Below are 22717 nucleotides of genomic sequence, written 5' to 3' on the forward strand. Positions count from 1 at the left end.
TTAATTATACATGTGAGCAGAGGTGTAAAAAGTACTCAAAAATATTACTCAAGTGAAAGTACAAGTACTGAGTGAAAATCTTAGGCCAAGAATCATACTTGAGTAAAAGTAAAAAAGTACCACATTAAAATTGTACTTGAGTATTAAAAAAGTAAAAGTAACAGCAAGAATGAAAACTAGAGATTCTTGTTTAAGCTTTTAATCTTTAAAAACATGAAGTGAATGAACCACATACAAGGTTTTATCCTGCTTTAGAACTGTTAATTATCAAACTATAAGACTACTACCTAATGCCAGTAAGCAACATGCTACTCAAAGTTGTAAAACCTTGGATTTAACTTAAGCAGAAGCTGATTTTCAAAATTGTGAGTGTCAAGCCAAGCTCTTTTGGGGCTAAAAAGAAATCCTGTAGTGCTGAAAAGCCTCTCACAGCTAGGCAGCCGATGCAGAAAGAGTCTTGATAGAGAGGCTGCAAATAGCAGGGAACGTGAGCAGAGACTCCCTGGTGTCTGAAACACAGGCCAGATATCCATCCAACTCTTTGCTGGCTTCATGTGTTGTCGGTTAACATATCTTCATCATCAGATTAACTGTTGGCCACGGGTGCTCTTGTTCCTGTGGCTGATTTTGGACTGTGTTCGCAGCTGAATCACGTTCTTCCTCCATTTTCTTCCACTGATTGACTGTTATAATTTCTCTAATTTCCAGGTCAATGAAGAGTATAGAACCCAAGAGGCGACACTCTGATACTTTTTGGGCAACAGTCACTAGGTGGCGCTCCGGCAGCGCAGCCGCCAATATGGGGTGAAAATACTAACTGGACCATAGAATCTTTCACATCTTACGCACCCAAAATCTGCGAATTTCACTGCCAAATCACAAGCGCAAATTTTTTTTTTTTCATCATCAGTAAATCATATGGCTCCTACAGTAAATGTAGTATACGTTTCATTTTACCAGTTGTGGAATCCAGCCATTCATCCATCTGAGGTAACGTAGTTAGCCTACTTTATTGAGTATTTCCATTTTGTGCAATTTTACACGTTTATTAATAGTAAATTAATAATTAATACATTTAAGATCATCATGTTTGCAGCAAACAATATATTTCAGACCTAGTGGAGTAATCGTAATAATAGTATCACTAGGTCTGAATTGAAATATGTATTGTATGTTTTAATGGATCACGCTACAAACATAATGATCGTCTAGGTTACTAGTGTAACCCCAGTTCCCAGAAGGAGGGAACGGAGACGTTATGTCGATACTGACGTAATGGGGTCTCGCTAGGGAGCCCAATCACCTCCAAGGATACAAAACAAGCCAATGGGAATTGGTCTGTGAGATTTACATGCTGGACCCCTCCCCCGGCATGCGGGTATAAATAGGGCCGTCATACTCACCTTCATTCATATTTTTGCTGAGGAGCCGAGATAGATATCTGGCCGCTCAGCGGTGACTCAAAGCTATGGCAGGGGAATGTAACGTCTCCGTTCCCTCCTTCTGGGAACGGGGGTTACACTAGTAACCTAGACGTTCCCATTCAGTCAGTCACGTTCGACGTTACGTCGATACTGACGTAATGGGGTCCCGTGGAAAGCGCCATAGCACCTGAACCACGTTACGAGTGTTAGAGAGGCAGATGCTGGCAAGCCGCGGCGTGCCAATGCAAGTGCAGCCCATACTCGCAACCCTCCAGCGCCCAGAGTAAGCCCAGGAATGTCTTCCATACCACTGGGATGGAGAGGACAGGACATTACCGTGGAGAGGTCGAAGCTGCTGTACCTACCCCACGGGGAAGAGTGCTTCGGAACTCAATCCCACGTTTTCAGCAACGACAAAAACACCAGGAAAGCGTTCCCCGAGGAGGGGAAAGCTACGGAGACCACACCCTGCCTGAAGGGAGGTAATGTGTGGAAAACACATATGGACTGGTCTGAGAACAGTAACGCATATGGAAGATCTCTGATGTAGGTCCTACCTTCCGGGAGGAATGACTAGCAGTCAGATACGGGGCAAAGCGAAGCCGCCCAGGGAAAGACATGGGTTTACCGTCAGGGAAACCTTACCGTGGACAAACACATATGGGATTACCCGAGGGGAATCACAGCATATGGGCATCTAGCCCAGTACAAGGGCAGACCAATTGGGCATACACACGAGTACTGGACCTAGCACCAGACGCCTCCGCCACATCTGGCCGCCGCAGGATGCAGGAGGAACTCCACAGGGTTTGCCGTTATGAGGAACTGAACTGAGGAGCGGAAAAAGTGCTCGCATTCCCTCTCCCGAGGGAAATGGCACAGCAAGCAAACACCCACGGCTAACTACGAGTAGAAAGCACACCGGTTCCACTCGGAGGTTATAATACCTCGCGAATGTGTTCGGTGTCGCCCAGCCTGCAGCTCTGCAAATGTCTGCAAGAGAGGCGCCGTGCGCCATTGCCCAGGAAGAAGCAACACCCCGAGTGGAGTGAGCTCGCAACCCGAGGGGGCACGGCTCGCCTTGGGACTGGTACGCCAAGGCGATGGCATCCACTATCCAGTGGGCCAACCTCTGTTTGGAGACAGCCTTTCCCTTCTGCTTACCTCCAAAACAGACAAAGAGCTGCTCAGAGCTTCTGAAGCTCTGCGTGCGGTCCACGTAAACGCGCAGAGCACGAACGGGACACAGCAACACAAGGGCTGGGTCTGCCTCCTCCGGGGGCACTGCTTGCAGGTTCACCACCTGGTCCCTGAAGGGAGTGGTGGGAACCTTGGGCACATATCCAGGCCGGGGTCTCAAGATCACGTGAGAGTAGTCCGGGCCAAATTCCAGGCACGAATCGCTGACCAAAAATGCTTGCAGGTCCCCAACCCTCTTGAAGGAGGCGAGCGCGGTCAGGAGCACTGTCTTAAGAGACAGATGTTTCAGCTCGGCTGACTCAAGGGGCTCGAAGGGAGCTCTCCGGAGGCCCGAGAGGGCAACAGAGAGGTCCCAGGAGGGAATGAGGCGAGGCCTAGGAGGATTTAACCTCCTGGCGCCTCTGAGGAACCTGATGATCTGGTCGTGATTTCCTAGTGGCTTGCCATCAAACACATCGTGATGTGCTGCAATGGCAGCCACATAGACCTTCAGGGTGGAAGGGGACAGCCTCCGTTCCAAACCCTCTTGAAGGAAGGAAAGCACAACACCGACCGGGCATTTCCGGGGTCACCACTCAACGAACAGACTTCACTTCATGGCATAGGCGCGCCTCGTAGAGGGGGCTCTGGCCGAAGTGATGGTGTCGACTACCACGGACGGTAGGCCACTCAAGTCTGCCGCGTCCCGTCCAGGAACCACACATGGAGGTTCCAGAGATCGGGCCGCGGGTGCCATATGGTGCCCTGCCCCTGAGAAAGGAGGTCCTTCCTCAGGGGGATGCGCCAGGGATGGGCTGTCGCGAGGAGCATAAGTTCCGGGAACCAGGTCCGGTTGGGCCAGTATGGCGCAACTAGCAAGACCTGCTCCTCGTCCTCCCTGACCTTGCACAGTGTCTGTGTAAGGAGGCTCACTGGGGGAAACGCATATTTGCGTAGGCCCCGGGGCCAGCTGTGTGCCAGTGCATCCGTGCCGAGGGTCCCCTCGGTCAGTGAATAAAACAACTGGCAATGGGCGGATTCCCGAGAAGCGAACAGGTCCACCTGTGCTTCCTCGAACTGACTCCATATCAGCTGGACCGCCTGGGGGTGGAGTCTCCATTCCCCCAGGAGCGTGAGCTGTCGTGAGAGCGCGTCGGCCGCGCTATTGAGCTCGCCCGGGATGTAGGAGGCACGCAGCGACCTGAGTCGGCGCTGACTCCACAGGAGGAGATGGCGGGCAAGTTGCGACATTCGACGGGAGCGTAGACCACCCTGGTGGTTGATGTACGCTACTGTTGATGTGTTGTTCGTCCGGACCAGTACATGCTTGCCCTGCAGCAGCGATCGAAACCGGCGCAGCGCAAGGATTACTGCCAGCAACTCGAGGCAGTTGATATGCCAATGGCGATGGGGTCCTGTCCAGGAGCCCGACGCCGACTGGCCACTGCATATGGCACCCCAGCCGGTGGTGGCGGCATCTGTTTTGACAACAACATGCCTGGACACTTGTACTAGGGGCACACCGGCCCGTAGAAAAGCAAGGTCCGACCACGGGCTGAAAGTGCAGCGACAACTCTGTGTGATGACCACGTGTGCCATGCCCACCTCGGGACTCGGTCGTGAAGCCAGTGCTGAAGCGGTCTCATATGAAGCAATCCGAGCGGCGTGACCGTGGCTGTGGATGCCATATGCCCCAGGAGCTTCTGAAATTGTTTCAGTGGGACCATTTTTTTTCCGCGAGAACGAGTTCAGGCAGTTCAGCACCGACTGTGCACGCTCGTTGGTGAGACGTGCTGTCATGTTGACCGAGTCCAGCTCCACACCGAGAAAAGAGATGCTCTGCACGGGGCAGAGCTTGCTCTTTTCCCAGTTGACCTGAAGCCCCAACTGGCTGAGGTGGCTGAGCACCAGGTCCCTGTGTTCGCACAACTGCTCTCGGGACTGGGCCAGAATGAGCCAGTCGTCGAGGTAGTTGAGGATGCGAACGCCCACTTCCCTGAGCGGGGCAAGGGCCCCCTCTGCGACTTTGGTAAAGACGCGAGGAGACAGGGACAGCCCGAAGGGTAGGACCCTGTACTGATATGCCCGCCCCTCGAACGCAAACCGTAGGAACGGTCTGTGTCGAAGAAGGATCGAGACATGAAAGTACGTGTCCTTCAGGTCTATTACTGCAAACCAATCCCGGGTGAGAATGCGTGAGAATGCGTTTCACCGTGAGCATCTTGAACGGGAGCTTGTGAAGGGCCCGATTCAAGACACGCAGATCCAGGATTGGTTGTAACCCCCCGCCTTTCTTGGGTACTATGAAGTAAGGGCTGTAAAACCCAGACTCCATCTCGCTTTGAGGGACAGGCTCTATTGCGTCCTTCGCCAAAAGAACCGCAATCTCCGCCCGCAGGACAGAGGCGTTGGGACCTGTCACCGAGGTGAACAGAACGCCGCTGAACCTGGGGGGACGCCTGGCGAACTGAATCGCGTAGCCGAGTCTGATTGTCCGAATGAGCCAACGGGACGGGTTGGGAAGGCGTAACCATGCCCCCAAGCTCCATACGAGTGGAACCATCCGGACAACAGAAGTACCCACAGGGGGGCAGCATGGAGCACTGTGGCCCAACTCGGGAGGCAGTGCGTCCCGAAGTCGAGGCTGTGAGTGGGGTCCACTCACATGGCTCCGAGTGGGCAGGGTGGCGTGGGAAGGCAGTGCGTTCCCGGGGCGCCAAGACCCTGCCCATGGCGAAGGAAGGAGTGGCTGAGAGAGAGGGAGCGAAGCCTTGCGGCCAGCAGCGGAACAGAAAGAAAAAACAACACAGGATTTTCCCCCGGGACCGTCTGCGGTCACCGTCTCCCAAGCAGCATCCGAAACCTCCAGGTCTCCCGTCTCAGGGCCGCTTCTTCGCCTTCTTCTTCTTTTTAGAAGGTGGTTTGGCAGTCTGGGCGGGGGGCGTGGCCTTCCTGCGGGTGGCTCGAGGAGGATGGGAGGGCTCCGGAGCCGCAGGAGGACGCCCTCGGCAAGGAGCAGACGAAGGCACGGCCCGTGGCGGATTGGTGGCGTCATCACGCTTGGGCAGGATGTGTTTAATGGCCTCCGTCTGCTTTTGCACTGCCGAGAACTGCTGGGCGAAGTCCTCGACAGTGTCGCCGAAGAGGCCGGCCTGGGAGATGGGGGCGTCAAGAAAGCAAGCTTTGTCGACCTCCCTCATCTCAGCCAGGTCCAACCAAAGATGCCGTTCCTGGACCACCAGGGTGGACATCGTTTGACCCAGGTCAGTCGCGGCGCGCAGCTCTTGCAGCAACCCTGGTTCAGCACTACCCTCGTGCAGGTCCTTCAGAGCTTTCGCCTGATGGACCTGCAGAATCGCCATGGCGTGCAGGGCAGAAGCCGCCTGTCCAGCAGCGAAGTAAGCCTTGGCCGCGAGAGCGGCCGTGGTCTTACCCGCTTTGGACGGGAGACGCGGACGATTCCGCCAGGTGGCCGCGGACTGGCACAAGTGCACCGCAATCGCACGTTCCACCTGCAGAATGTCCACGTACCCCTTGGCGGCTCCACCATCGAGGGTAGTGAGAGTGGAGGAGGCAGAAGACCGTAGTCTGGCAGTGTGAGGTGCCAACCAGGTCTTCTGGAGCTCCTCATGCACCTCCGGGAAGAAGGGCACTGGGGCGGGACGCGGCTGGGAGCTGCGCCCCGAACCCAGAAACCAATCATCCAGCCGCGAGCGCTCGGGACACGGTGGAGGGTTCCACTCGAGCCCGATGCCCGCGGTGGCCCGGGCAACCATGGCTGTTAGCTCAGAGTCCGCCTCCGACTGAGCAGCCACCCCAGAGGGCGGGAGCTCGGAGTCATCGTTGGGCTCTGAACCGTTCAACCCACTCCCCAATGCAGCAATCGACATCCGATCCTCCTCCGGAGCGCCGAAAGTGACGTGGGGCACCCCCGAAGAGGGCCCCGCGACAGCAGACGGCATCTCAACGGCACATGGTGTTGTAGAGGAGTGGGAGGTTCGTGGGGACGGACCCGATGAAGTGGCTCCCACTGTGATTCTCAGATCTCCCAGAGCACTAGCCTATGCTGGGGTAGTGACAGAGGGGCCTCTCACTTCCGTGTTAAAGAAGGAGAGACGCGATCTCAACACCAACATGGACATGCCCTCGCAGTGAGGGCATGTACCATCCACGAGCGCCGACTCAGCGTGTGGTCTACCCAGACACGTGAGACAGTTGTCGTAGTCGTCAGAAGAGGTCAGGAAACGACCGCATCCAGAAACACACGGACGAAAAGACATCTTGAAAAAGACGCTGATCGCCCATGCTTGCTCTTTCAGTAAACCTCACCAGCCGAAGCACCCAGGGATGGGCGTAGCACCGTCCTGTGGGCAGCGCGCCGTCACACCCACCGCTGAGCGTGCCTTTTCCCACAGCTGGAGAGACTCAAGCAGGCCACCGAATGAGCGAACGATAGCAATTAAAATTGCTGTAGACAGGAACCCTGTAGCAATTAAAATTGCTGTTTTCTCTCTTAGAGAAATTCACTCTTTTCCTTGAAGTGAAGGACGATCAATCTGATTGGCTCCAAAGCAAAAGTATGAATGAAGGTGAGTATGCTGGCCCTATTTATACCCTGATGCCAGGGGAGGGGCCCGGCATGTAAATCTCACAGGCCAATTCCCATTGGCTTGTTTTGTATCCTTGGAGGTGATTGGGCTCCCTAGCGAGACCCCATTACATCAGTATTGACGTAACGTCGAACGTGACTGACTGAATGGGAACTTATAATACATGATGCTGTTATATTCATATATTTATTGTCCAACATTCCCAATTTTTCTGATGCATATCCTTAATTTAAATTCATATGTTGGTATTAATTCAGTGTTTATAAGCCTAATACTTATACTAGATCTTTTAAAGGATTTTAACCCAAACTGACTGGGTTTCTAGAAAGCAAAAAAGGTTTTGTGAAAAAAGTGGAAGACTTAAACACAAAGTCTGTAAAATAAACTGTTAAAAGGATTTGATGATCACTAGTGACAGTATTTTATTCTGTGTTGTCATCATTCAGGTTGGATTTCAGCTTTAATGTATGTATTTTTTAAAACAAAGCAGCTGATATTGCCATAGAAACTAGTGGACTGGTGAGTCGCTTTCACCCCAAAATGGCGGAAACGCAGGGCTGCTGCTGGGCGTCGGTGTTACAATGGAACGTTCTATTGATTGTCGCTTCTTGTTAGTGTATATTTTTTGAGGTCAAGGTGCTGTGCATCGTGGTAATTGATGTGACATAACGTCACTTCCAAAGGACCAATGAACATGTCTGACCAATTTCATGGAATGTGAAAACAAATCTCATTGAATAAATAACATTTAAATTAAACTGGGCATCAGCGCAATTCAATTGGTTTGGTAATAGCAAGGGAAAATAGAATGAAGTGATCTCCAAAAAATTTCTTAAAAAATTTAATTAAGTAAAAGTATTGATTTTTAATTGTACTCAAGTAAAGTAAAAATCCCCAAAAATACAAAAGTACGGTAATCAATTAAAATTACTCAAGTACTTTACACCTCTGCATGTGAGTGATACACTTGATACTGACACATGTGACATTGACAATACATTTGAATAACAAGACAGAAATTTATTTCAGAAAACTCCTGCTCAGCTGTTCACTCATAGAGGAAAAATGGATCTATAATATTCCACATAGATCTTGCCATTTATGAAGAAAACACTTAATATATATAATTTGTAGACATGCAAATTGTAATAAAGGATAATAAGGCATCTTACAATGAATCTGTTATAAAAGACACCACCTTCGTCGCCACCTACTGATGTAAATTTGTAAAATATATCACTGCATATTACGCATAGTATTAGATGAATAGTGTTTTTTTTTAGAAAGTGACATCGCCAACTACTGGCCTGGCCTTGTTTTCGTGGATCTGTGTAAATGGGGATTGTTTTCACAAAGTTGTCATCTGTAAGCAAAAAAAAAAAAAAAAAAAAAGCAAAGTATGTAGTTCATCGTTGTTGTGTAAACATAACCTAAGTGTCCTAAGTTATTGGAACTGTAATTAATTAGAGACCTTTCCATGGGTGCATGTGCAATAATTGTTTATGGTTGATTGAACAATCATGAAAAACATTGTTTAAACCCTTTTCGATAAATATCTGTAAAGCTTATTTGGATTTCACAAAATTATCTTTAAAATACAGTATCCTGAAAAAGGGTTATATTTCGTTTGTTAAAGTTTAAATAATTCCATTCTAAAATTGTCTCACCAAAACAAAATATTCCTTTCAGTACACTTATATGAGGACCAAAAAAAAAAAATGTTTTCTTTCACTCTTCAAACAAAAAAAATCAAGGAAAAAAAATAATTAAATGTAGAATCGAGCAGTAAACAGTTTTTCACAGATAGATGGAGATCTTGATAATATATAGAACTCAAAATGCAAAAGTTTCATACTAATCTTATCATTTCCTGTCAGCACACTTGTTTACACTCAAATGTAACTATGACATGAAATTGAAAAGCTGTTATTCAAATCAGACAGAAGTCAGGCATGTATAATAATAACAGAATAGAAAATAAAAAATATGTGTTGGACACAGGAATACACAGTAAGATATAGGAAGCAATTTTAGTCCCAGCTATCAGTGATATACAAACTCTGTAGCAGATGGGAGGACGTGCAGGGCAAAGGCAAGCATGCATTTCTGTCACACCCCAGCATGTGCTGAAAAAACACACAAACAAAATTACACAGCAGGTCAAATCATTCCAGTCTGTTGTGTCTATTAAAACGAACAAATGCGCTTGTGTCAGTCTGTCCTTCCTGTCCCACTGATCTGGCTGTGCGCGCTTAGTACCGCTGTCCCTCTTCTGTCCTTTTTTCCATGCACAGCCCAGGTATCAGATGCTAGACTGCATATTTGTCCATGTGTTTAAAATGCACAGACCAATATTTAGAGTGACTTTTAAAAGAGTTTCAGCATCGAGCTGGTGGATGTGTACAGGGGGTCGCCTACCTTGCTGAAATACAAATCCACATGCTAACTGTCTGCAATAGATCTGCAATAGAAGTATCTGCTGGTACTGTCTGTACAGTTATGTACAGTTCATTCCTCTACCACCCCAACTCATTCTGGGCTGGTTTCTTTCTGGCCACATTCCAAGCCAAAAGCGCATACTCTTTTACTCTCTGTGATAATTTGTAAGTGAGATCTTATGAATTATTTTTTGGGACAAATCTGTTTTTATTTAACACTAGCACTACCGGAATTCTATAACTACTAGAACTGCCAATAGCGGTCATTTTGACTGTTCATACCAGACAGCAGTGAATGTCATTTTTGTCATGTTATATTTACTTCAAAGCTTCTTGGTCATGTTTTATGAAAAATGTGGGGTAATTTAAGCATACATAATATAATATGTTTGTGATATTATTGTGTAAGACCTACTAGACCTCCCACAAAAGTGCATGCCGCAATTTGCTTTCCGCAATTTGCATCCGGCAAGCTGGAGATCAAAGTTTTTCACCGCAGTTAAAATGTTGTTTTTGAAAGTCAAAATGTCAACAAATATAAAATGAAGCAGAATATTTTGTTTGATAAAAACATATTGTGAATTTTGGAAATGATTACATCTGTCTTTATTCAATACATTTTGACTTTTGGGGCCCTATAATACACCTGGCACAATGCGACGCAAGGCGCAGCGCAAGTGTGTTTGCTAGTTTGCGTCCGGCGCCGTTCGCGTTTTCCCGTTCAGCGGCACGTCCTTAAATTAGTAAATGCATTTGCGCCAGTTAGTGCGACCATGGGCGTGCTGGTCTAAAAAAGAGGTGTGTTCAGCCGCATTGCCGGCGCATTGCTAATTTAAGGAGCTGAAAATAGACTGTGCCATAGACCAACTCAAACCTGGTCTATATTTTCTTGTTAGAGCGCGTTGGTAGAAACTGCGCCTCTGGGCGCGTCGACTTTGCTTATTACACACAGGGATGCGCATCACACAAACATGCCAAATATTAAAAACAAAAGGATTACAGTGTAAAAGAATATTATTGTGTAGGCTACATAAATATAAAAATGTAACTTCGTTTATCTTCTAACTAAACGTTTAACTTCGCGCACAAGCAGATCGGTTTCTTCGCTTGAAAAGCGTTCAGCTTTTCCGCCAACAAATTCTACCATGTAAATAGCAATCCGCCATGGCGCGAGCGCATCTCGCTCTTAAAGGGAATGGGAGATGACACTCTGATTGGTTTATTGAATGTTACACCCATTACTCATTAAGAGAATAGGGACAACCCATTTCAAAAATGCGCCCCGGCGCACGGACCGTTTTTCCGTCGTTAAAATAGCAAAAGTGGATTTGGACACGCCCTGAGTGCACCTGCGCCGTGCGCTTTACACTTTGCGTTAGGATCGTTAAAATAGGGCCCTTGGAGTTTACAATGCTTTAGCATTATCGGAAATGTTTGGACCACACGAATCGGAAACAATTTTATGCAGAATCACTATTTATACTAATCACAATTATCTCTGAATCACTCTCAGAATCAGTGTCAGACGAACTGTCAAGAGACCAAGAGACATCGCTCTCTGCTCCTCCATCAGACTCTGCATCATCAATGTTCTCAAGCAAGGATAAAACCTCAGTGACAGTCATTTTCTTTCTTGTTGCCATTTTGACGGTAAAGCTAAGTTTTAGCTTAGCAAAAGCATACAAAACTGCCAGAGAAAGGTTGCTAGGCAACAGCTATGCACATCTTTAACAGCAGGAAAAAGCGCTGAGGAGATACAACGCCTGTAATATGTGCAGTCAAATTGACCGCTATGGCCATTCAAGGTAGAAATACTCAGAACTCTTTTGTGTTTTGTAATTTTAAAAAAATAACAATGTTAAAATAAAATTTACATTAATTTAAGAAAAGTCATGGAACTGTAGTTATATGGGTTTTATTTCAACAAAGTTATTACATTGCAAATCTTTAAAACGGTCAAAATGACTGCCTTTGTAGTTCTAGTGTTAAACTCCTTTTTTATAAGTTTTATAAGTCACTCCTTTTATAATTTCCTTAGATTTAATTTTTTTGCAACATTTTGAGCAATTTATGTTTTAACTTCCATCTTTTCAGAATAGTGCTCGTTTTAATGTTAAATCTGCAATATGGAAGATGTTGTGCTTGAATGAATGAAATTCTATTAAGCTACAGTATACCTAAAAAATGTTTAAACTTGTCTCATCCCACTTAACTATAGTAAGCTTGCTATGTTGACTTTTTTTTTTTAAACTAGTCAGCCACAGTAGCAGCCAGATATGATACTTACTTGCTGAAATTATATTTCTTTCTGATAAAGCCTATGCTTTGTTGACAATTGTTCTTACTATCAGTGGCTTGGCATGACTGATCTACTCCGATATGGCGTTCACGGGTAACCATAGGGATTCATGTGCACCGCAGCAGTGCCGAAGCTCAACTGGCATACAATTAAAGTCCCCCTATATTCAATAAATGTATCCCTTAAAACGTTCCGGTTATGTATATAACCTAAGTTCCCTGAATATGGAACGAGACACTGTGTAATCACTATGGGAACGCCTCTGCGTGATGTCGTCATGAAGCACGTATGAGATCTGTCCAATAGGGAGACGGATCATCATACGCGGGTGACGTCACTGACCAGGAACTACTAGCATCTCGTTCCCTATTCAGGGAACTAAAGTTATATACATAACCGAGATGTTTCCATTTCAAGGGAACTCACGCTGTGTAATCGCTATGGGAACGACAATCCCAACGTCGCCATATGAGCAAGTGACCCTTCGTGTGTAGCCTCGACCACCCACTTGCTCATTCTCTGCTTGGATGCGGGGAGACCCTTCCTAGGTGCTCCGAAACATACAAATAGCTGATCAGCTTTTCTCCACATGGCTGCTCTGTGGACATATGCATCCAGCGCCCTAAACGGGCACAGGAGATTTAGCTTTTCCTGGTCCGAGGACGTGAAAGGAGGAGGACAGAAGGCCTTCAGCACAATAGGTCTCAAAGGATTAGTGAGGACCTTAGTTAAGTATCCCGGTCTGGGATGAAAGAAAGCCTTAACATTGCCAGGCGCAAATTCGAGGAACGATGGAGATACCAACAGAGCCTGAATGTCTCCAATTCTCTTGAGAGATGTAATAGTGAGCAAAAACCCTGTCTTTAGTGTTAGAAATTTTTCTGACACCTCTTCGATGGGCTCGAAGGGGGCCATAGAAAGGCCTTGCAACACAATGGCCAAATCCCAAGCCGGTACTCTCGTGTGAACCCCAGGTCTAAGCCTCAAAGTACCACGGAGGAAACGAGTAATAAGTGGGTGTCTCCCCAAAGATACTTCACTCAAAGGAGCGTGGTAAGCAGCGTGGTAAGCAGCCATGTACACCATTAGTGTGGAGGGGGATAACCCTGTAGAAAAGCTTTCCTGCAGGAACTCCAGCACCGCGCTAACAGGGCAGTTAACTGGATCCCACTGGTGATTTTCACACCAAGAAGTGAATAATCTCCACTTCAAGGAGTAAAGTTTCCTCGTGGAGGGAGCTCTGGATTGGACAATGGTCTCAACAACCTCGGTTGAGAGACCGGAGCTTATGAGCTGTGCCCCCTCAGAGGCCACGCCCACAGCTTCCATAACTCCAGGCGGGGGTGAAGGATCGACCCGCTCGCCTGAGAGAGAAGGTCCCTCCTGATCGGAATCTCCATCAGAGACCCGTCCAGAAGGCATTCCAGGTCGGAGAACCATACTCGGGCCGGCCAGAACGTGCTACTAATAACAGACAGGCCACGTTCCGGCGTACTCTCTCCAGAACTCCCAGGAGCAGCGCAATCGGGAGAAATGTGTACAGCGGTAGCCTCCGCCACGGCTGTACCATAGCATCCAGCCCAAGAGGTGCTGGGTTTGACATTGAGAACCACAGTGGACAGTGAGTCATCTCTCGAGACGCAAACAGATCCACTTGGGCTTTGCCGTAGAATTAAACGCGGGCAGCGATGAACACACTTCCCTTCCTGAACTGTTGCTCGTCGCCATTTTATATATAATATATATATATATATAGATAATGGTTGGTAGACATACAGCAATTAATGAGACAGACAAGATCACACGTAGCACTTGCTGAAGACACAGAAGCTGAATGAGTGTTTTCGAGCCAGCTTTATAGTTCCTGGTCAGTGACGTCACCCACCTATGATGTACCGTCTCCCTATTGGACAGATTTCATACGTGTTTCACGACGACATTACGCAGAGGCATTCCCATACCGATTACACAGCACGAGTTCCCTTGAACGGGAACTTAACTTTGACACCACTTAACTTTGACATCACAGACACCAGCGATTTCAAACCACAGGTTTGAACCGCTTATATGACTCTGCACACTCAGACCCCACTTCCGGCTGCCACAGAGGATGCTCTTTGTCAATGATGACATTTTGGGTAACAATATGCCCACTACGCCATACTGACAAATGCCTGTCCTATTGTGAAACTGTACAGCCACAGCTCAGGACGAGAGCACTCAAGACCCCAGCATAGTCAGCAGGTCCAGGCTATAAAACCTTACAACAAACCCCCCACCACAGTATATGGTTTTGTTTTAGGGGTTATCTCTGCTTTGCCTGCTCTTATCCATGCTAGGTTTGCTAATATGCTAATTGTTAATCATCTTTGACAATAATGGTCCATAGCGTTAGTTCTGGCATATCATGTCAGTCAAGCTCACATCAGCTGACTCTCAGCTGATCCACATCTACCTATAGGAATATGAGGCCTATCACAGCATCCATATATAAGGTCATCAGTATTATCTGTATTATCAGTATTATAGCTTTATTGCATTGCTCAGGAGCTAATTACCCTCATCCCCAGCTCTTTATTTCATCGAGTCAGGACTTGACCTTATGATTCCCTTTTGAATTAGACTAATTCTTGAATTATGGTGTACATTAAATTATTGAACATTAAAGGTGCCCTAGAATCAAAAATTGAATTTATATTGGCATAGTTAAATAACAAGAGTTCAGTACATGGAAAAGACATACATTGAGTTTCAAACCCCATTGCTTCCTCCATCTTATATAAATCTCATTTGTTTAAAAGACTTCCGGAAAACACGCAGCTCTCAACATAACACCGACTGTTACGTAACAGTTGGGATCATTAATATGTATGACCCCAATATTTGCATATATGCCAGCCCATGTTCAAGGCATTAGACAAGGAAAGGCAGTATTAACGTATGGATCTGTGCACAGACAAGGTAAGCCAGCAAGAACAACAGCGAAAAATGGCAGATGGAGCAACAATAACTGACATGATCCATGATAGCATGATATTTTTAGTAATATTTGTAAATTGTCTTTCTAAATGTTTCATTAGCATGTTGCTAATGTACTGTTAAATGTGGTTAAAGTTACCATCGTTTCTTACTGTATTCACGGAGACAAGAGAGCCGTCGCTATTTTCATTTTTAAACATGTGCAGTATGTATAATGCATAAAAACAACTTAATTCTTTATAAATCTCTCCAACAGTGTAGAATTAGCCGTTAGCCACAGAGCATAGCCTCAAACTCATACAGAATCAAACGTAAACATCAAAATAAATACTTTACTCACATAATTCGAAGCATGCATACAGCATGTATGACGAACATCTTGTAAAGATTCAATCGAGTGTTATATTAGCTGTGTGAACTTTGTAAATGCACTGTAATATAGTCGAGAGCTCGTGTGGCAGGGAGCACGTGATTTAAAGGGGCGGCGCTGCCAAAATCAGTGTATAGTTAATGATGCCCCAAAATAGGCAGTTAAAAAAATTAATTAAAAAAAAATATATGGGGTATTTTGAGCTGAAACTTCACAGACACATTCAGGAGACACCATAGACTTATATTACATCTTGTGAAAAAGCATTCTTAGGCACCTTTAATGATATCTCCAATACATTTATGTCGGTTCTGTTCTGTTTACCCTTGGGGGGGAGGGGGGGGGGGGTTGCTGCTCTTATCCATGCTAGGCTACATGGATGCGCAGGAAGTTCTTGCCCAGAACGGAACCATACCAACAATCCAAACTGTATGCTAATGGTTAATCATCTTTGGTCCTGACAGAAATACAATAATGTAACAGAATTTTAGATTTATAATATTTTAGATTAATTTTAGATTTATAATATTTTAGATTAATTTTAGATTTATAATTTTAATTTTTCTGTATATGAATTGAGTGTATATAGATTTTAGTGTTGGGGTCCCTTACACAGGGATGATCATATTTGGGGGGGGGTCCATGGCATCTAAAAGATTGTAAACCCCTGCTGTAGACTGTCAATGGAAGGACAGAAATATCGCAGATTTAATTAAAATATCTTCATTTGTGTTTCAAAGATCTTATGGGTTTGAAATGACATATATATATATATATATGTGTGTGTGTGTATATATATATATATATATATATATATATATATATATATATCTATGTGTGTGTGTGTATATATATATTTGTGTGTGTGTATATATATATATATATATATATATATATATATATATATATATATATATATATATATATATATATATATATATATATATATATATATATATATATATATATATATATATATATATATATATATATATAGACATATATATATGTGTGTATATATATATATATATATATATATATATATATATATATATATATATATATATATATATATATATATATATTATTATTATTATTATTATTATTATTATTATTTTATTTTTATTTTTTTAATAAAGAAAATAAATACCAGTCAGACTATCTGTATGCATAATCACATTTTCCCATGAGACCAGGTAGAAAACATACACTTTGCCTTGTTAGATGGTGAATCAGCAAAGTGGATTATTGTTGTAAGTTTTAGATATAAGGTACCTAATTACATTTCAATTATTCATGCATTAATTTTCAGACATTCAATTCTCATGATTTAATTAGTTAAATTATTCACAGCTCAAAATAGTGAAAACTTTCATTATCATCATTTGTGCAGCACTGGCTTTTAAACTTTGACTTTAAACATGACTGTTAAAATGCAGTTTGAGTTGACACATGGAGAGATTACATTCTCAGATGTCCATTGTGATGGAGCTGAAGCCCAGAGACACGGTCAATCAGCAGCCAGTAACTCAGAGGTTTGTTGTGTGATCAGCATGTAATGAGTAGTGGTTCTCTCTTAGGTAAAGAAACACAGTCAGCCCCTCAGGCTCAGGTCAGCACATTTGCAAGTGTGTTTGGCATGTTCATTACTAACACTATCACGTTGTTTTTCCATCAGATATTTTTCACAGGAACTCTGTTTTTCAGAGAGTGCTGTCATGAAAAACACTGTATGTGCACCCCACAGTGACAGCAATTTAACAACTTTAATGCTGGTGTGTCGATTCGCATTATTTCGCTCTCTTCTTTAATTTTTTCAGTTTTGTTGGTTGCTCTTAATTTACTGACAGCCGGGGATGTCTGACTCTGGAGTGTTTTTTTACTTGGTCAGTCAATTGAGTGCACCTTTACCAGCTTACTGAAGCTACAGTCACGACCATTCTGTCTCAAGAAGTTGTCTGACACTCTGATGATGCCCAGGGGCTATAAAGGCTGTGCTACATAAACAGACACAAGAACAAAATCGTCCAGACAAGTGGTCCTCAAACTCTTCAGGCCTCTAAACAAATCAGACCATCCAAGTACCACCAAATCACAAGCCCAGAACTTTTTTTTTTTTTTAGAAGTGAACAGTTGAACTTTTTGAATGCAATCACACACACAAAATGAAAATTCTGTCATCATTTACTCACCTTCATGCCATTCCAAACCTATGACTTTAATTCATCTTCGGAGCACAAATGAGGATTTTTTATATTTTTATATATATATTCTTTCATTGTTTTTGTCCATCCATTGTTTTTGTCCACACAACCATCATTTCAATGCATAAAAAGTACAAAAAAAGATAGGCTATTATTAAAATAATACATATGAATTGAGCATATGAATTGTTTTCTAACAATGAACAGCTAGAACTAGAACAACTACATGAAGAATTGACATGTAGCATTTGTTATTAATGCTACATGTCGTGAACATTTTCACGCTATATGTCGTGAACATTTCAGTCACATTTCAGCCACGACTCAAAGTTTTGTTTTTAATTACAAAATGGGTCTTATTCACTAAGCATGTGTACACACAAATTTGTGCGCGATATCTGCGTACGAATGAGCAAATCATGATTCACCAGAAACTTTAGTACTAAAATGTATTCATTATTATTTATTCATTATTATTATTATTTCATCATATTTCATATTTCAAAGGGCTTTCACACTGGGCTTGTTTGCCGCAATCCGAGCCCGGGCGCAATTGTTCCCTGTGACCCCCGCAGCGTGGTTTCACACTCAAATTGATTCTATCGAACACTGGTGCGTTTGCGTTCATCTTACGTAATCGCAGACGTGTAAGGCGCATGACAGAAAACAGAACGCGGGTCAATAAATTGTGGTCTTTTTTTTAATTAATTTGGTGCTATTATGTGCAGCAGTAGGTCTACTTGTATGTGCACCAAATGTAGACAGTTTTCCGCTGTTTGCAAGCAGCCTAATTTGAGGAGACAGCTGACTGCCATTCTTATTGCACTCGCAAAGCGTGAATACACTGCAGGCTCACTCCTGCTCGAATCCAAGGTAATTCATCAACACTATCATCTCTTACACACAGGGGTTAAATTGGGCCAGGGCCGTCCGGGGCTTATCCGGGACTGTGGGACAAGTGGATTTTTTGAAGTGAAAGAGAATTTTACTTGCCTGATAAATAGCTTGATTAACATATCAATAACAACCAAAACGCGAGGATGATTAATTTAGCTTAGCCTAAGTGGCGATTGATAGTGGATAATGTACTACCGGGGATATTGCGCTGTTGAGGTGTAACGTTTGTAGTCTTACATCCCCGAAACCATCACAAACCCCGAATAGATAACACACAAGAATCTGAGAAACAATAAAGTGTATTTTATGGACAAATAAATACACTGCAGACATAAACCATAAACCGCTGCAGTATCAGCCATTTTCTGCTGAACTATTGTAAGCGCAGAAGAACAAAATAAAGACTGTCTGCTGTTTTTTATCCACTAGGGGGCACCAAAACACCATTTGATCGAACTTTCCCTCTAAATTCATGTAATTAAACAAAATGAATATTATTAAAATTAACATTCTTTTTAACTCCGTTACATTCACCCCCGCAGAATTACATGAAATTTAGGCATCACCAAAGGTATAAAAATAAAGTCACATAATGAGCATTTCACATCAAAGAAGAACCTCCCATAAAAGGATGGTCAATATGAAAATTATCCCATAAGAATGAATTGATAAGAGAGTAGCGCTACGCTCCCATATCAACAAACGACAGCAGAATGTCCACATACATTCTACAATATTCTTCAACAATTTTGTATTCTTAGAATACACTTCAATAAATGAGAAGAAAACAAAAATACATAATTGAGTAAATAAAGAGACCCCCTTAACGGTCAACTAAGGCACCCTACGTCCTCAGGTATATAATTAGAACATGAACCAAGAACTTTAAACCAGTCCAGACAAACTAGGAAAGAAAGAAGAAAAGGCTTTCTCAAATGTTACATAAAAGTAGATTAACTTTCCTAATTGACAAAGGCTCTAAACATGGACTTACAAACAGCCTCAACGTTACGCTTTGCATCTTGAATTACAGCCCGGACTGACATTGTTTGAATTAATCTGTCAACTGGCTTGATGACACGGCCAAAGCGTGATCTGATCTGTCTGGTGGAACTAGGGTTAACTGGCGTATGTGTGTTCAGAATCACACCGGAAGACTTGCAGATTCTATGTTTCCTGAATCTGAATGGTTTTCATCTTCAGTGACATTCACATCAGCTGTTACTTCATCTGACTTCACAGATGTACTTTCAAAAGGCGTCGCTGGAGCAGCTTGTGGTGTTGGATAAACTATAACATCACCTGAGACTACAGTCGTAGTTGGTTCTTGACTCACATCAGGTAAGTGAGTAACCCAACTCAGTGTTCTGTCAGTATCGTCATCCACATGACTGGTCAGAGGAACTGACTCGCAGGCAATGTCATCATCCATGTGTGTGGCTGAGGCTTCACTTAACACTGAGCAGTCTTTCTGGCTTGATGAACTTGAAGGCATGCTACTATGGGGTTCACTCACAAAGGAAACCGTAAAGTCCACAGATATTTCATCAGGCACAGGCAGGAAGTTGACCAGCAACAGGAGATTGCGATGAACCACCTTCTCCTGACCTGTGGCAGGGTGTCGAATTCTGTAAGTGTGAGTTTGAGGCTTGTGGTCCACTACAGTGTAGACAGTGGACTCCCACCGGTCAGCAGTTTTTATTTTGTCCCCTCTTATTCGCCAACAACACTTGGTCTCCCACGTCAATGGTGAGCCCCTTCACTCGGCAGCTATACAGAGCTGCATGTCTCTTCTGTTCTTTGGTGGCATGCTGTTGTGCAATCACCATGGCCTCTTTTAGATCTTTAACAAGTGTGTCAACAAACTTGTCGTAGCTGATTACATTCTGATCATTCAAGACTGAACGGAATAGAATGTCAACTGGAAGGCGTGGTACCCTCCCAAACATCAAATAGAAGGGTGCATAGCCTGTAGACTTGTGTGTTGTGCAATTGTACAGGAACGTCAATGTCTGCAAACGTCTCGGCCAATCCCTCTTGACATCCGGAGACAGAGCACGGATCATGTTGCCCAGTGTCCTGTTAAAACGTTCCACACTACCGTTGCCCATCGGGTGGTAAGGGGTGGTATGTGATTTCCTCACCCCTGAAAATCTGAGAAGTTCACCAATGAGCCGGCTCTCAAAACTTGCACCTTGGTCGCTGTGGATATGTTCCGGTAGGCCATAGATACAAAAATATTTGTCCCACAGGACCCTGGCAACTTGCTTGGCGGATTGATCTCGGCAAACAAAAGCCTGAGCTAGCCTTGTAAAATGGTCAGTCACAACTAAGACGTCAATGGATTTATTCTTAGCATCTTCTGCTGACCAAAAATCAATACAGACCAGCTCTAGTGGTCTTGTAGAACTTATGTTCTCCAGAGGAGCTCTGCCGGAAGGGTCGGGACTTTTGCTTATGATGCAGCGTTGACAGTGGTGCACATAATCACATACTCTGTGCTCCATGTTTAGCCAGAAAAAACGCTGCTTCGCCAAACTAACAGTCCTGAATTGACCTTGATGGCCACTGTCATCATGAACACTTCTCAGAATCACATCCACCAACGAGTCTGGAACAACATACTGGAAGTGTTTCGTCCTTAATGACTGGTTATGAGACACCCTGTAGAGAACACCATTCCTCACAATCAGTTTCTCCCAATGTTTGAGGAATCGAAGCACTGCAGCTGCCTCTCCTGCTCTTTCCCGCCTTGTGGGTCTCTGGCGACTCTCAACGTATGACATGACTCTCGATAACACTCTGTCATTCATCTGCTTGTCACGCAGGTCCTCCACAGAAAATGCTGGCACTGTGTCCTGCAGGAACCAGCTGAGGCAGGTGATCCACGACTGCCATAGCCCGTGTATCAGCACCAGATTCCCACTCCGTATGAGAAGTCAAGACAGCAGTGACATCCGAGCTTGCAACAGTAAGATGATCCACGCCAAAATCATTATTGACTGTGCATGACTGTCGTTGTTGGATAACACTTTCTTCCAGATTTTTACCACAGGACCATCTGAAAGCATCCTGCACAGAGTTAGATGATATCCCTCTCATGTCGGTCAACATGGAATCATAAGGCACTTGAAGCAGTCTTTGTTTCACCCCACTCTTGACAAAAGGAACTCTGCTGAGGGAGTCAGCGATGACATTCTGAGGGCCAGGTACATACTTGATATCAAAGTTGAAGCTGGCCAATTTGGCCACCCAGCGCTGTTCACAGCAGTCCAGCTTAGGCTTTGTGAGTATGTGAGCAAGCGAATTGTTGTAAGTTAAAACAGTTAAATTGTGTCCCTTTAGCCAGTGGCCAAACTTTTCACAAATGTACCATTTCAGGGCCAAAAATGCCAAGTGGTGCGCGGGATAGTTCAGCTGTGAACATGAAAGGTATTTGCTGGCGAAAGCAACTGGTCTTGCTCTAGTCTCCCCTTCCTGGACTTGTGACAACACAGCTCCAATACCATCCAGGGAAGCATCAGTCGCCAATATGAAGTGACGTGAGAAATCCAGGTGAGCTAGAACAACACTCCCGACCAGTTTTCAGCTGCTCAACTGCATCATGCTGCGCTTGAGACCAATCCTCAGGTCTTAACTTCCTGTTCTGACACAACACATTTTGAGTCTTTTTCTTCCATCCCCTGACTTTCTGACCTTGAAGAAGTTCAAAGAGAGGTTTTGCTTTAACAGAATAATTTGGAATGAAATGTTGATAATAATTCATCATCCCCAAAAAGGATCTGATTCTCTTCTGAGATGGTGTCTTCCCATCCGCTTCCATCAGGTCAGAACTGTTCAACTTGGAAATACACTCCACCTTATCAGGGTCCGTAGACACTCCGTCCTTGTTTATGACATGCCCCAGAAACTTTACTGATGCTCTCAAGAGGTGACATTTTTTTGGAGCAAGTTTCAGACCATGGGCCCGTAGCCTTCCAAACACCATCTCCAAACAATCAAGTGCAACTTTCTCATTCGGGCCAAAGACGATCAGATCATCTATATAACACAGAATACTGAGAAAGTTTTGATCGCCAAAAATACTGTTCATCATCCACATAAAGCTACCGGGACTATTGCAAAGGCCTTGTGGTAGCCTATTGTACTCAAACAGGCCCATTGGAGTGGTAAATGCAGTGAATTTTCGATCGTCCTCATGCAGCGGCATGTTGTAAAAACCTGACGTGAGGTCCATTGTACTGAACAGAGCATTACCACCAAGCGCTGCCAGGCCTGATGTACCTGATGTGGAAGAGGGTGGGCATCTTTTAAAGT

Source organism: Chanodichthys erythropterus, chromosome 15 (genome assembly GCF_024489055.1).
Source record: "Chanodichthys erythropterus isolate Z2021 chromosome 15, ASM2448905v1, whole genome shotgun sequence".
NCBI classification, from domain to species: Eukaryota; Metazoa; Chordata; class Actinopteri; order Cypriniformes; family Xenocyprididae; genus Chanodichthys; species Chanodichthys erythropterus.